The sequence below is a fragment of the Oncorhynchus kisutch genome, linkage group LG4 (genome assembly GCF_002021735.2).
Source record: "Oncorhynchus kisutch isolate 150728-3 linkage group LG4, Okis_V2, whole genome shotgun sequence".
Lineage (NCBI taxonomy): Eukaryota > Metazoa > Chordata > Actinopteri > Salmoniformes > Salmonidae > Oncorhynchus > Oncorhynchus kisutch.
In genome coordinates, this window is record NC_034177.2 from 22,359,437 (window position 1) to 22,375,905 (window position 16,469).

Consider the following 16,469-nt stretch of genomic DNA (forward strand, 5'->3'; position numbering starts at 1 on the left):
TGAGGCTCTGCATCTGTCCCGTGCTCCTAGACCTTAGTGCTGCTTTTGACACCATCGATCACCACATTCTTTTGGAAAGATTGGAAACGCAAAATGGTCTACACAGACAAGTTCTGGCCTGGTTTAAATCTTATCTGTTGGAAAGGTATCAGTTTGTCTCTGTGGATGGTTTGTCTTCTGACAAATCAACTGTCAATTTCGGTGTTCCTCAAGGCTCCGTTTTAGGACCACTATTGTTGTCACTATATATTTTACCTCTTGGTGATGTAATTTGAAAACATAATGTTAATTTTCACTGCTATTCGGATGTCATACAGCTGTACATTTTGATGAAACATGGTGAAGCCCCAAAATTGCCCTCCCTGGAAGCCTCTGTTTCAGACATAAGGAAGTGGATGGCGGCAAATGTTCTACTTTTAAACTCAGACAAAACATATATGCTTGTTCTAGGTCCCAAGAAACAAAGAGATCTTCTGTTGAATCTGACAATTAATCTTGATGGTTGTACAGTCGTCTCAAATAAAACTGTGAAGGACCTCTGCATTACACTGAACCCTGAACTTTCTTTTGAAGAACATATCAAGACTGTTTCAAGGACAGCTTTTGTCCAACTACGTAACATTGCAAAAATCTGAAACTTTCTGTCCAGAAATGACGCAGAAAAACTTATCCATGCTTTGTCACTTCTAGGTTAGACTACTGAAATGCTCTACTCTCCGGCTACCCGGAAAAAGCACGAAATAAACTCCAGTTAGTGCTTAACACGGCTGCTAGAATCTTGACTAGAACCCCAAAATTTGATCATATTACTCCAGTGCTAGGCTCTCTACACTGGCTTCCTGTTAAGGCAAGGGCTGATTTCAAGATTTTACTGCTAACCTACAAAGCATTACATGGGCTTGCTCCTACCCATCTTTCCGATTTGGTCCTGCCGTACATACCTACCCGTACACTACGCTACGGTCACAAGACACAGGCCTCCTTACTGTCCCTAGAATTTCTAAGCAAACAGCTGGAGGCAGGGCTTTCTCCTATAGAGCTCCATTTTTATGGAATGGTCTGCCTACCCATGTGAGAGACGCAGACTCGTTCTCAACCTTTAAGTCTTTATTGAAGACTCATCTCTTCAGTAGGTCCTGTGATTGAGTGTAGTCTGGCCCGCCCAGAAGTGTGAAGGTGAACGGAAAGGCACTGGAGCAAGGAACCACCCTTGCTGTCTCACCTGGCCGGTCCCCCTTTCTCCACCCCTATTACAGGGCCTGAGTCACTGGCTTACTGGTGATCTTCCTGTCCGGGTTGGCGCCCCCCCTTGGGTTGTGCCGTGGCGGAGATCTTTGTGGGCTATACTCGGCCTTGTCTCAGGATGGTAAGTTGGTGGTTGAAGATATCCCTCTAGTGGTGTGGGGGCTGTGCTTTGGCAAAGTGGGTGGGGTTATATCCTTCCTGTTTGGCCCTGTCCGGTGGTATCATCGGATGGGGCCACAGTGTCTCCTGACCCCTCCTGTCTCAGCCTCCAGTATTTATGCTGCAGTAGTTTGTAGTGGGGGGCTAGGGTCATTCTGTTATATCTGGAGTATTTCTCCTGTCTTATCCAGTGTCCTGTGTGAATTTAAGTATGTTCACTCTTTTTCTCTCTTTCTTTCTCTCTCGGAGGAACTGAGCCCTAGGACAATGCCTCAGACCTACCTGTCCTGATGACTCTTTGCTGTCCCCAGTCCACCTGGCCGTGCTGCTGCTCCAGTTTAAACTGTTCTGCCTGCGGCTATGGAACCCTGACCAGACCTGCTGTTTTCAAATCTCTACAGACAGCAGGAGCGGTAGAGATACTCTGAATGATTGGCTATGAAAAGCCAACTGACATTTACTCCTGAGGTGCTGATCTGTTGCACCCTCGACAGCCACTGTGATTATTATTATTTGACCCTGCTGGTCATTTATGAACATTTGAACATCTTGGCCATGTTCTGTTATCTCCACCCGGCACAGCCAGAAGAGGACTGGCCACCCCTCAAAGCCTGGTTCCTCTCTAGGTTTCTTCCTAGCTACCGTGCTTCTACACCTGCATTGCTTCTACATTGCTTGCTGTTTGGGGTTTTAGGCTGGGTTTCTGTACAGCACTTTGTGACATCAGCTGATGTAAGAAGGGCTATATAAATAAATTGGATTAAATTAGATTGATTAGTTAGTTTAGTTGTTCATCATAGCTTTCACGTCTGACATGTCCGAGATTCTTTTTAACACGTAAATTCAGATGGAGACACTTGCTTCGCCCTCATGTTGGTGCTAGCAAGCAGGCTAGGTATAAGCCAATCCAGTAGGATCTGGAAATTATATTGAGCTTCGATTGGTTAATAGCAAAAGGATGTCGGAGTATTTGCATAAATTTCAGCTTTCCCCCAACTATGGCCCCGCCCTGTTTATGTCCCTCTCCCATTTTCGCCGCTCGCGTCGTCCAACAGTTCCATCGCCCACTTCGCTTCAGTCATTAAAAATGGGCTTCTGTTATTTCATCGTCCCCAACACGGATCTTGGGTTAGCTAGCTTGGCAACAGGCTGATAAACACCAGTGACTCAACATTGGAAATAATATGAAATAATTTTAACATTAACATAATTTGGTGAATAAATGTTTTACAGTTGGAAGTGTTATTACTTATCCTTTTGGATTTCTCTCTCCAACGAGGGGACTTATGTCCGCCAGCAAGCAGGAGGATGAATACAAACTCGACAACCCAACCTTCATCAAATATACAAGCCCTTATTAAGATAGAAGGGGTGAGGGTAGTCACTAGTTACCACAGCCACAAAGTATGAGTTTCAGCTGAACCCCACCTAGTTCTACAATATATTTACCTTTTCAATGCACTCACTGTTCCAAAATGTGACTGACCAGTTCAAATCAGTCTTATGTAGCAACATTTGAAATTGAATAAAAGTAGAGACTCAGAGATACACAATGGTATAGCATACACTGCAATTAGGAACAATGGGCAAGTAATTCTGCTTTGAAAGTTGATCAACTTGTAAACTCACTTTTGAGAAAAGGACCAACTGGGAGTTCTCGCTTGTCTACACCCATTCAGCATTGTTCACACCCTCTTAAACCAGCCACACCCATCTCTTTAAGGATTCACAGTGAGTAGTGTAGTAAAGACTAAGACTAAAAAGGTAATAGTAGCCTACAATAAGGAACAAATCCAGGTAAACAGTGTCCAGATAAATATTATAGACACTTACCCAGAGACAATTGTATAAATTGATGGGTTATGTGAAATAAATGCTATAACCCCCAGCCACACTCAGTGGTAAAAAAAACAACTAAACTGTCAAGAGTAAAATCATAAATCACTTCAAATTCCTTATATTAAACCAGACGGCACAATTCCATTTATTGGAGTGTGCCCCTGGCTCTCGTCAAACACTCAAGACAATTTACAAAAAAAGCATGTGTTTAGTGAGTGGGCCAGATCAGAGTTCTCTTGATAAGTGTGAATTTGACAATTTCTATCAAAATGTAACAAGTAGTTTGGGTGTCAAGGAAAATGTATTGAGTAAAAATAATTTTCTTTATGAATGTAGTGAAGTAAAAGTAGCCCCAAAAAATATAGAAAAAAGTAAAGTAGTGTACAGGTACCACAAAAAAGTACTTTAATAAAAATACTTCACCCCACTGCCCAAATTCTTTCACACCAGTACATTTACATACTTTATAAACTGTTACACATGCACTTTTCACAGTATTCCATACATAAGTTAAGGCCATGCAACCTGAGTGAGTTACTCATGTACAGTACATAAAGATGCATGCGCCAAATATTTCTGTAAATGACAGTTGATACGGTCACACAATATTGTTGTGGTATGTTACGACCACACATACCAATATTTTGCTAAGTGGGTGGTCTCTACAGACGGTGAAAACTGTGCAGCCAAATGGTTACTTGCATAGTAGCAATATCAGAAATAGACATTTATATTAACACTATCAGTGATTGATGAGGTAGTTATATGTATACAATCAGGGGTAAAGTGGGTGAGCAGCAGGATAAAAACATTTAATATTAGCAGCAACGTATGTGTTAGGAGAGAGTCATGTTAAGAGGCACTGCAGATAGTGCTGATGACTGGTCCGTGCAAACCACGCATGAACAAGAGAATGTATATTTTGGAGAGCCTGTTTCAGTCTTGCCCTTGACTTTGGTGCAGGGCATGTGATGTCCATGGCTTCTTCGTCGCAAAACTCCCTGATCTTGTTAAAAATATACATTTGTCTAGCTGTGTCCAGTCCAGGTGGTGATTTTATAGGCAGACTATCTATGTGAGGAAGGATGCGCAGAAGCTTAAACATGTTCCCGACCTCCCGAAAACCCCTTGGTGACAACACCAGGAACCAGAGCATTGAAGCTGTAAAACAGGGAATAACAAAAATCAGAAGACATTACAACCCTGCACAAGATCAATTCACCTCCCAAGTATTGATAAGAATAACCTTAATGAAAATATTTTTTTACCTGATGTGCTGGAACTGCTTGCTCTGTGGCAGCAGACTGAAGTACGGAGTCAGGTGTTGTTGCCAGCCATAGCTTTCCACCAGCACCGTACCATCCTCCAGTCCAACCAGCTGTGAGATGTTGACCCGTCACAGTGTTGTCCTTCACAACACTAGAAATCTCAGACATTGTTCACTCTGGTCTTTCTGAAGCGCCGCTTGATAAGGCCGAAGCACCAGTCGGGGGGAAAACTTGGTGAGATTTGGTAACTGTATGACTGGTGGATTAGAGTCAGGCGTATTCTACTGATTGATGCTGAAAGACAAATTCCAGATAAATATTTTAGCCTTATTATATAGATGCGAAATGGTATTCTGAGATATCACTACACAGTTCATACAGGGAATGTTAGCTACTGTAACTAGCCAGCCATCTAACATCAGCTGGCTAGCTAACAGCAAGCAATACAAACCGATTGCCATAGCTAGCTAAAGTTAACCCAATAGGTTCCATGTTAGCTAGCTAACATAAGGCTATAACTAGCCATGCGGAATGGCATTCTGAGAACTACACTAACGTTACACACACACACACACGTTAATGTTAGCTGGGTACTGGACTTCCTGACGGGCCGCACCCAGGTGGTGAGGGTAGGCAACAACATTTCCACCCCGCTGATCCTCAACACTGGGGCCCCACAAGGGTGCGTTCTGAGCCCTCTCCTGTACTCCCTGTTCACCCACGACTGCGTGGCCACGCACGCCTCCAACTCAATCATCAAGTTTGCGGACGACACAACAGTGGTAGGCTTGATTACCAACAACGACGAGACGGCCTACAGGGAGGAGGTGAGGGCCCTCGGAGTGTGGTGTCAGGAAAATAACCTCACACTCAACGTCAACAAAACTAAGGAGATGATTGTGGACTTCAGGAAACAGCAGAGGGAACACCCCCCTATCCACATTGATGGGACAGTAGTGGAGAGGGTAGTAAGTTAAGTTCCTTGGCGTACACATCACAGACAAACTGAATTGGTCCACCCACACAGACAACATGTCGAGCCCACTTGTTATCTCAGCTAATCATGGCTAGCGGGAAGGTTGCAGTCTTTCTGTGGCTAAACCAACTAGGCTCGTAATTTAACAACCTCAGGAGGATGAAGAAATTCGGCTTGTCACCAAAAGCACTCACAAACTTGTACAGATGCACAATCGAGAGCATCCTGTCGGGCTGTATCACCGCATGGTACGGCAACTGCTCCGCCCACAACCGTAAGGCTCTCCAGAGGGTAGTGAGGTCTGCACAATGCATCACCAGGGGCAAACTACCTGCCCTCCAGGACACCTACACCACCCGATGTCACAGGAAGGCCATAAAGATCATCAAGGACAACAACCACCCGAGCCACTGCCTGTTCACCCCGCTATCATCCAGAAGGCGAGGTCAGTACAGGTGCTTCAAAGCTGGGACCGAGAGACTGAAAAACAGCTTCTATCTCAAGGCCATCAGACTATTAAACAGCCACCACTAACATTGAGTGGCTGCTGCCAACACACTGACTCAACTCCAGCCACTTTAATAATGGGAATTGATGGGAAATGTAAAATATATCACAAGCCACTTTAAACAATGCTACCTAATATAATGTTTACATACCCTACATTATTCATCTCATATGTATATGTATATACTGTACTCTATATCATCTACTGCATCTTTATGAAATACATGTATCACTAGCCACTTTAACTATGCCACTTTGTTTACATACTCATATGTATATAATGCACTCAATACCATCTACTGTATCTTGCCTATGCCGCTCTGTACCATCACTCACTCATCTTTATGTACATATTCTTATCCCCTTACACTTGTGTCTATAAGGTAGTAGTTTTGGAATTGTTAGCTAGATTCCTTGTTGGTTATTACTGCATTGTCGGAACTAGAAGCACAAGCATTTCGCTACACTCGCACTAACATCTGCTAACCATGTGTATGTGACAAGTAAAATTTGATTTGATTTAGCTAGCCACTTAACCTCAGCTGACGTTAGCTACCTAACAGCAAGCTTTAACTTGGTCTTTTGTTTAGTCACATTAACTAGCTAAAATATGAAATATAATCCCAATCCAATGAGTAACGTTACTAGCAATACAAACCAATTGTCATAGCAAGCTAAAGTTAACAATGAAACTAACGTTATTTGGTTAGCAAGCCAGCCATCGAACTTCAGCTGGCTAGCTAACAGCAAGCTTTAGCCTGCAATGAAAATGTTAACAAAATTAGAAACATATAATTTCTGAATCTGTAGCTAGATTCTTACCTGTATACACATGGATGAAATCTTCATGGCAGACTACAACCCCTGTGTTTCTGTTTAGTTTACACAGCTTGTTTGGCCGGTTGTGTTCCACCGATTTCAAAACGTGTTATTTTCAGAGACAGCATTGCATGGCACGATCGTCATCCAGAATTTTTTCCCCACTGGCCTTTGTCGATAGCATCTGATAAATTCAGGGCAGCAATGTTGAGAGCAGCAGCAAAATATTTGCAGTTCTCCGTGGTTAAAGTTCTATCTTTCGAAAACTGCATTACGAGCAGCTCATTGTATAGACAAGATGCAACACTGCAGACCAATCCACACTCATCACTCAGCATGTCGAGCCCACTTGTTATCTCAGCTAATCATGGCTAGCGGGAAGGTTGCAGTCTTTCTGTGGCTAAACCAACTAGGCTCATAATTTAACAATTTTATTCATATTTAGAGATTACATAGTTTGATATTAAAAAGGCACATGAAAGTTCACATGTTCCAGAAGGCATTTTATGGCTGGCACTCGCATTGACTTTGTTTTCCTAAGAGGTATAATAACTTTGGACATGTTTGTTCCTATCAAAGTGTATGCCTTATTTTCTGTATATCGTGTTGTTTCTACTGTAGCATAACCAAATGTATGCATATATGGAGCATAATATATTTAGTTTTAAGTACTGGTGAAAAATGATGCGTTCCAATTCTTGCATAGATTGTAATGGATGTGTGTAAAATACTTTGACAGTTGTACTAACCCAAAGCTGTTCGCCAGCTACGTGTGGCACCTTGTTTGTTGACATTATACCATGCATTCTGGGTGTCACGTAAACATCTCAGACCAAAGATATTATAACAAATTCATGTGAAGGGACGGTTCACTCATCTTTGAATGAAAGGAAAGGAATGATCGTAGACACACCCTCTTCAACATGGATACTGCAAACAGACGAAATTCATGTCTTATCTTAAGTTGACACGGGGAAGAAAAAAAAAAGTGACATGTTAGATTTCTTTAATGATTTTGATCAATGTTGAGCTCACCCGTGATGTGATTCATTGTAAATAGTAATTGCCATTAGCCAATTCATATTATGGTTTGTCAGCCGAAAGTTACCCAAAGATGACCGTTGTGTTAAGTAAATCTTTCCTCAGATAACACTAAGAATAATGCAGCATACATTTTCCGGTTTGGATGATTGTGTTCTGCGGACACAGCTTCTGAGGATGTCTGAACATTGCATGCATCCAAATATAAACTGGTCACATTTAGGACATTACGTTTCGAAACAATGTTCTAAATAAGCGTTCTAATCACACAAGTTTGAGAGTATGCTGCAGGGACCACTGTATAATGAACACACCCGTGTTAACGACATTGCTAACCTTAAATTAAGGCCAAAAAGCAAATTGTTTTATGAATGTTTACGATATAGCCAATTCTGACTGTGGCAACCAGGGGAGAGAGCTGAATGTTGCGAGGCTTTCTGGCAAATGTAGGAAACTGCAAAGGCAGAGGAAGCTTGGGGAGAGGATTGCACAATCTTGGAGGATAAAGGAAAATGCTGTTTTATAAAAATAAACGGTAAGATATTAAGTGATTTAGCGGGTGTATTTTCACTACAGTACATGTAACGATGCTTGTAATGTATTAAATAAAATAAGAATATTTTCCTATAAATATCTGCAATCAAACAATTTCAGAGCACACCGGTGTACTGGCTATCCAGATATCTAGGAGAAGGATAAATCTACAGAAAGTATGGAGGGCTGTTATTTTCATGTCATTCAAATCTGTTCGCACACAAGAATAAAGCCATAAGGTTTCCCTCACGTTGGCATATTCATTGGAAAACAGCAGCATGTTACGGATCTGACTTTTCTGCTGCAATTCTAATTACCGCAACGCGTCCAGCTCTGTCTGAATGTATGTTGTTGTTATGTTGTAATTTAAAACGGAGTAAAATTAAAATATCCTGAAAAAATAAATGGATGTTATAATAGATGTTTTCAAATGATAAATTATTAACCGAATATTCATGTATAAAAATGAAAAATTGGTGGAAAAAGTGTCCATGACTGATGTTCTCATCCTACGCAACATTTGGACTGTTTACACAGAGAATTTTAAATAACGTTTGATTTTGAATGAAGCAGCAAATCTGCCAGTACCTTCAAGATGGCTACCAGGTAAGCAGATCTTTATATTTCTCCAGTTAAAAGTTAAACAATCTCGTCAGACTGCGTACACCACAGTATTGATTATCATTACCGATACAGGTAGTTTCTCACATTTAGACAAATGTTACGTTTTTAAATCTATGAAAATATAATTCATTAATGTCTAATTATGTACATTGAGTGATAAAAATGTGCTTAGTCATCATGTCTTCTCCATTGTTAGCAAAACATGCTACGGTTCCTCATCCTCCGCAACGCCATTCTCACTTACCACTGCAATTTAAGGCTAGTTGTGGTAGAGAGAACTTCTGTTTCGGTAATGAGAATTGAATCATACAGACTATTTAATATATATAATGAACTATTAAATTGAAATATTATTTACTAACTGTTGATATTTTTCTTTATGTCCTGTTTAATTGCAGACAATCAGCAAGTGACAAAAAGAAAGCTTTACTGTAGGCTGACAAAATTCAGAGAAAGCTAACACCAACCCAGAACTGCTGGAAGAGTACAGAAAGAAGACAAGAGAGGTTAGGGGATGGAGAAGTTACAGCAAGAGTAATTAGCATATAGGCCTACAGGAAGCCTATGCCCTCACAGTGTCTATAAGAAGTCAATACCCTACAGTGTTTAGAAGTCTACACATGCACGCGCACACATCCACCACACACAGAATTAGTAAGCCATTTAGATACTATAGGATGTCCACACAGTCTGTAAGCCATTCAGTCACTACTATAGGATGTACACACACGTCAGTAAGCCATTCAGTCTTCACTATAAGATGACGTGTCCATAACAGTACAATTTCCCCCATGTTTTGAGACATGCTCCTTTCATGCTTCCTTTCCATTTCTAGATATCAAAAGAAAAATGGTAAAATCAAGAAAACTCCAGATCTGACAAAGCAGCAACATAAATGAAGCACAGTGGCGGGAAAACTCAAGAGGTATTACAGAAAAAACATCTAAAAGCTGTATTGGACATAATACCATCAAGCGAGGAAGACGATACACTTCAACATGTTCAAGAGGCAAAATTAAGTTATTCAAAGTCTTCAAGAAGACAGCCTCCTCAAGAGAACTGCCATTCTCACCTCAGCAGGTAAATGTCCCTGCCATCAACTCAACTCAACTCCTAAAAGAAGAGACACAAGCACCAAGAAACTCACCCAGAAAGAAGAACCGAAGAAAGAAAACAATCCAAATTGAGGTCAGTTACGCTACACAGAAAAGCTGCTGGAGAAGACCAAAGAGATTGTCAACCTAAAGAAAATACTTGAGATGATGGCCAAGAGGAAGCAGGTAATTGACAACATGGAAGGCAGATAGGTCCAGAAGAAAACTACAAAGAGAGGTCATCAGAGAACATTATACAATAACAGCCAGAGAAGACTAATGCGCAAACTCATTAGCCGCTTCCTTCATCAAGATGAAGTCTCCACTGTAATAAATGGGAATCCAGAGAAATTCGGAAAAGAGCCAGATATTCCGTAAGAGAGCCCTGACAGACACTATGGCAAATCTTCATAGAAGTCTGAGAATCCAAGGCACAACCTTTCCAAGGCTCTACTTGCACATCATCATCATCTGCACATCTATCACTCCAGTGTTAATGCTAAATTGTAATTATTTCACCTCTATGGCCAATTTATTGCCTTACCTCCCTAATCTTCTACATTTGCACACACTGTACATAGATTTTTCTATTGTGTTATTGACTGTACGTTTGTTTGTGTAACTCTTGTTTTTGTCGCATTACTTTGCTTTATCTTGGCCAGGTTGCAGTTGTAAATGAGAACTTGTTCTCAACTGGCCTACCTGGTTAAATGATGGTGCAATAAAAAATAACAATCTTTAAACTTAAGCCACTTTGGATTGGCCAGCAAAGAGTCAGACAGAAACATGTGCTTGCAAAACGCATGAAAACTTTGGCTTAAAGATAAAGAAGCTGCACCAGAGCTTGGGGTCATAGAAACGTCATCCCAAGGGACTCTGTACAGCCCAGTGTGTGTAGTGATATGTGCTCTAATGTTTTTGTATGTGTTTATGTGTTTTGTTTTTAGCCTGTTATGTACTTTTGAAGCACTGCAAAATGAAATGGATTTAAGTTCAATCCATGGTTGTGCCAATATCTAATTTTCTACATTAACATGTCATGTTTTTAACTATACCTCAGTCTTAGTATCATTACCAAAATCAACCTCATTTCCGAACCCGTGTCCATTTAATGTTAATTTAATGAATGGAAAACTTTGCTTTCAAATGCATATGCAGAATCTATACGTTACGTTCTTTCAGGCTTGCCACATTTTGAAAGTATGTCAGGTGTCAATGAAATGTCAAAAATATTAGGTTGAAGATTGAGGAAGGTGTTGATGTAATGAGAGAAGTCAGTCAAAATAAAATAAACATAATAATTTAAAAAATATATATTATTTCAGAGTTTCAAGTAACAAATCTATTTTTTTTTTTATGTGAAAATGTATTAGCTTTCCTAATGGTCTTGATGTTTTCAGACCGTTCATGTAATGAGATTAAGGACTTGTTTTGGAAAATATGTCCAAAAAGGTGTTAAATTGTCAGTAAATGTTTTAAAAATTTATGCTCAAACACTTCAGACCTTGATATTAATGCCTAAAAAGGAAATTTGTTGATGCATGTCTTTAAAGATTTCATGTTTGAAATAAAATGAAATGTTAAATCGGCTTGGCAGATTAATTAGGGCCGATTTCAAGTTCTCTTAAATCGGAAATCAGCATTTTTGGACACCGATTACGAGGAGACTGCGTGGCAGGCTGACCACCTGTTATGAGAGTGCAGCAAGGAGCAAAGGTAAGTTGCTAGCTAGCATTAAACTTATAAAAAACAATCTTAACATAATCACTAGTTAAACTAGTAATATCAACTATCTTTAGTTAACTAGCTTGTCCTGTGTTGCAAATAATCAATGTGGTGCCTGTTAATTTTATCATCGAATCACAGCCTACTTCCATCTTCACCAAACAGGTGATGATTTAACAAAAGCGCATTCGTGAAAAAAGTGCAATCATTGCACCAATGTACCTAACCATAAATGCCTTTCTTAAAATCAATACACAAGTATATATTTTTAAACCTGCATATTTGTAAAAGACTCATGTTAGCAGGCTCGTAAGCATTCATTCAAACAGCACTTTCCTGCGTTTCCCAGCATCTATTCGCAATGCTTGAAGCGCAGCTCTGATTATGACTTCAAGCCTATCAACTCCCGAGATTAGGCTGGCAATACTATAGTGCCTATAAGAATATCCAGTAGTCAAAGGTATATGAAATACAAAAAATGGTATATAGTAATAGTCCTATAATAACTACAACCTAAAACTTAACTGGAAATATTGAAGACTCGTGTTAAAAAGGAACCATCAGCTTTCATATGTTCTCATGTTCTGAGCAAGGAACTTAAACGTTTGCTGGCACATTGTACATTTACTTTCTTCTCCAACATTTTTTTGCCTTATTTAAACCAAATTGAACATGATTTATTATTTATTTGAGACTAAATTGATTTTATTAATGTATTAAAATAAGTGTTCATTCAGTATTGTTGTAATTGTCATGAAAAGGGAAAAACATTTATGTTTATAAAACGGCCGATTAATCGGAACTGGCTTTTTTTGGTCCTCCAATAATTCGGTATCGGCGTTGAAAAATCATAATTGGTCGACCTCTAGTGACATTAACAAGCTATTTAGAAATGCATAGTCTTTCATTGTATGTAGCAATGTCACAGAATTGAATACAATTTTAGACAAAGCCTTTTAATTAAAATAGGCATTTATGTACTCAAATTAGTCTTGCAAGTAAATCAAATACTAACGTCCGTTTGGGTATGCGAATAACTGCCCAATAACTGCCCATCCCTTCTTAAACAGCGTCTAACAAGAGACTACGATGAGTTTAGCTTTTTCTGTTGATGAAATAGGTTAAAGCATTTTAGAGGATAATATTTATGAATAATCCTGCAGATTTAACCTTCAAAGTTAGTAGACTGTCAGACGCTGGACTGCATTCCTTTACATTCTAAATGAGTAAAAGGCGGAGGACAGGCAATTACCTTTTAACATGTTCTGCATCAGCCTACTATTGTGTAAGGCTCTCAGACAATATGGAACATGCCCTGGAAGTTGGTACCAATAAGGTTTGCTTAACAAGTCTCAATGCTTTGTATTTTTAACATCTCTGCACATCCTGCTTTCACACCCCACACAGTGTGGAAGAAAGGGAATTTTCTTTAAATAAGAAACAATAGCGGATTTGGCATATCACCGGTTCATGATAATTGTATGATGAAGGATCTCAGCCTCCTATTACAGTGTAATGGCTCATGATATCCTTATCTGGACACCGGTCTAGACTGGAGCAGAATGAACATAGCTCTGCTGCATAATGCGATAAGGTTTGAAATTTCAGGGCGGGTAGGGATAGCAACGAGCCAGTGGATTTCAGGAAAGCCTGTTCAGACTACTGCCAATATACACTGCTCAAAACACTAAAATAACACATCCTAGATCTGAATGAATGAAATATTCTTATTAAATACTTTTTTCCTTACATAGTTGAATGTGCTGACAACAAAATCACACAAAAATCTAATTTATCAACCCATGGAGGTCTCGATTTGGAGTCACACTCAAAATTAAAAGTGGAAAACTTTACACTCCTGGCTGATCCAACTTTGATGCAATGTCCTAAAAACAAGTCAAAATGAGGCTCAATAGTGTGTGTGGCCTCCACTTGCCTGTATGAACTCCCTATAACGCCTGGGCATGCTCCTGATGAGGTGGCGGATGGTCTCCTGAGGGATCTCCTCCCAGACCTGGACTAAAGCATCCGCCAACTCCTGGACAGTCTGTGGTGCAACGTGGCGTTGGTGGATGGAGCGAGACATGATGTCCCAGGTGTGCTCAATTGGATTCAGGTTTGGGGAACGGGCGGGCCAGTCCATAGCATCAATGCCTTCCTCTTGCAGGAACTGCTGACACTCCAGACACATTAGATCTAGCATTGTCTTGCATTAGGAGGAACCCAGGGCCAACCGCACCAGCATATGGTCTCACAAGGGGTCTGAGGATCTCATCTCTGTACCTAATGGCAGCCAGGCTACCTCTGGCGAGCACATGGAGGGCTATGCGGCCCCCAAAGAAATGCCACCCCATACCATGACTGACCCACCACCAAACCGGTCATGCTGGAGGATGTTGCAGGCAGCAGAACGTTCTCCACAGCGTCTCCAGACTCTGTCACGTGCTCAGTATGAACCTGCTTTCATCTGTGAAGAGCACAGGGCTGTAAGCACAACCCACCTGTGGACGTCGGGGCCTCTTACCACCCTCATGGAGTCTGTTTCTGACCGTTTGAGCAGACACATGCACATTTGTGGCCTGCTGGAGGTCATTTTGCAGGGCTCTGGCAGTGCTCCTCCTGCTTCTCCTTGCACAAAGGCGGAGGTAGCGGTCCTGCTGCTGGGTTGTTGCCCTCCTACGGCCTCCTCCACGTCTCCTGATGTATTGGCCTGTCTCCTGGTAGCGCCTCCATGCTCTGGACACTACGCTGACAGACACAGCAAACCTTCTTGCCACAGCTCGCATTGATGTGTCATCCTGGATGAGCTGCACTACCTGAGCCACTTGTGTGGGTTGTAGACTCCGTCTCATTCTACCACTAGAGTGAAAGCACCGCCAGCATTCAAAAGTGACCAAAACATCAGCCAGGAAGCATAGGAACTGAGAAGTGGTCTGTGGTCACCACCTACAGAACCACTCCTTTATTGGGGGTGTCTTGCTAATTGCCTATAATTTCCACCTGTTGTCTATTCCATTTGCACAACAGCATGTGAAATTTGTTGTCAATCAGTGTTGCTTCCTAAGTGGACAGTTTGATTTCACAGAAGTGTGATTGACTTAGAGTTACATTGTGTTGTTTAAGTGTTCCCTTTATTGTTTTGAGCAGTGTACTTAGGGCAGGCTGAACAAGCATAGCCTCACACCACCACCCCCCCCCTCGCCCCCTATTCTGGGGAGAGGAAGCTGTGTTTAATGTATGTAGATTTGTGAGGGAGAGTCTAGTCCCCTCTATGTTCCCTGTCTAGCTACCAGCTGCATGGCGTTAAAGTTGGAGCACCAGTACATTGGGCCAAAACACCATGTTTCCTGCGACAGTAACGTGCCACAGAGAGAGAAGATTAATATCCACAAAATCTGATGTAGTGCCTCTGCAACAGCCACACAATTAGCTGGTTTAGTCTTTCTGGAAGCAGGGGGTACTGGTTGGCATGGTGTCACGACTGCTTGTTCTGGCAAATTAACTGGATTACTGATCTAGGCACAGTCACAATGCAGCTACCCAATACAATCCCTCTGGACTGGAGGTAAGAGAAGCAGTAACATAAGTGTACCATGCTTTCAAACACAATGTCACGTGGTGGGACTGGGACACACATGGAGCTGCAATTTTGCTTTAAAAGCAGCAATATGCTAATTTTGGGGCATCCCGACCAAATTCACATAGAAGTGTTATAGATCTTTAATTCTCATTGAAAGCAACATAAGCACAATATCTATTGCCATTTATATGCTTCCCGTTAAGTCTAGTTTGAGTCTTAATCGGTCTTAAAAAACAAAGTAAAAACAGCTGGAAAATATATTTCACAGCGGTTTACATGGTGCATATCAAATGTCACATACGCATGGTTAGCAGATGATAATGCGAGTGTAGCGAAATGCTTGTGCTTCTAGTTCCGACAATGCAGTAATAACCAAAGAGTAATCTAACCTAACAATTTCACAACAACTACCTTATATATACACACACACACACACACACACACACACACACACACACACACACACACACACACACACACACACACACACGTGTAAGGGATGAAGAATATGTACATAAAAATACATGAATGAGTGATGGTACAGAATGGCATAGGCAAGATGCAGTAGATGGTATCGAGTACATTATATACACATGAGTAATGTAGGGTATGTAAACATATTAAGTGGCACTGTTTAAAGTGTCTAGTGATATATTTTTTACATCAATTTCTCCATTATTAAAGTGGCTGGAGTTGAGTCGAGTGGCTGCTGCCAACATACTATGTTAGTGGTGGCTGTTTAACAGTCTGATGGCCTTGTACCTATGTTGGGCATAAAAATTTTGAAATGAATTATTCTGTCATGGTTAAGAACAAATTGTCATCCAACCCGGTTCGTGGAGAACTACCTTCCTGTTGGTTTTTGGTCCAACCACAGTAACTAACCAGGTTCAGCTTATCAACCAACTAATTATTAGAATCAGGTGTGCTAGAGTCGGGTTGGAGTGAAAACCTACAGGAACGCAGCTCTCCAGGAACCGGGCTGGAGAGCCCTGCTCTACACAATGCTTGCTTTTTTAATCAAACTGAAATTAGGTGAACTATTAGAATTTTGGCAA

The 16,469-nt window shown here is 40.9% G+C and overlaps 1 protein-coding gene across 10 annotated transcripts in view; it reads right to left on the reverse strand.

Moving 5' to 3' along the window:
• Positions 1-16,469, reverse strand: part of LOC109889243 (kelch-like protein 25) — a 59,597-nt gene that overhangs the window by 11,914 nt on the left and 31,214 nt on the right. For 4 of the 10 annotated variants that reach the window (XR_004209675.1, XR_004209674.1, XR_004209676.1 and 1 more), the window contains 2 exons: positions 4,512-4,805; positions 3,621-4,404 (listed from right to left, as the gene is read on the reverse strand). The exons of 5 other annotated variants lie outside the window; for them this stretch is intronic. The gene's annotated coding sequence lies outside the window, so the exon portion shown is untranslated. Of the gene's footprint in view, positions 1-3,620; positions 4,405-4,511; positions 4,806-6,816; positions 10,586-16,469 lie in introns of those variants that run through there. One more of the 10 variants, XR_004209677.1, reaches the window with a different exon arrangement.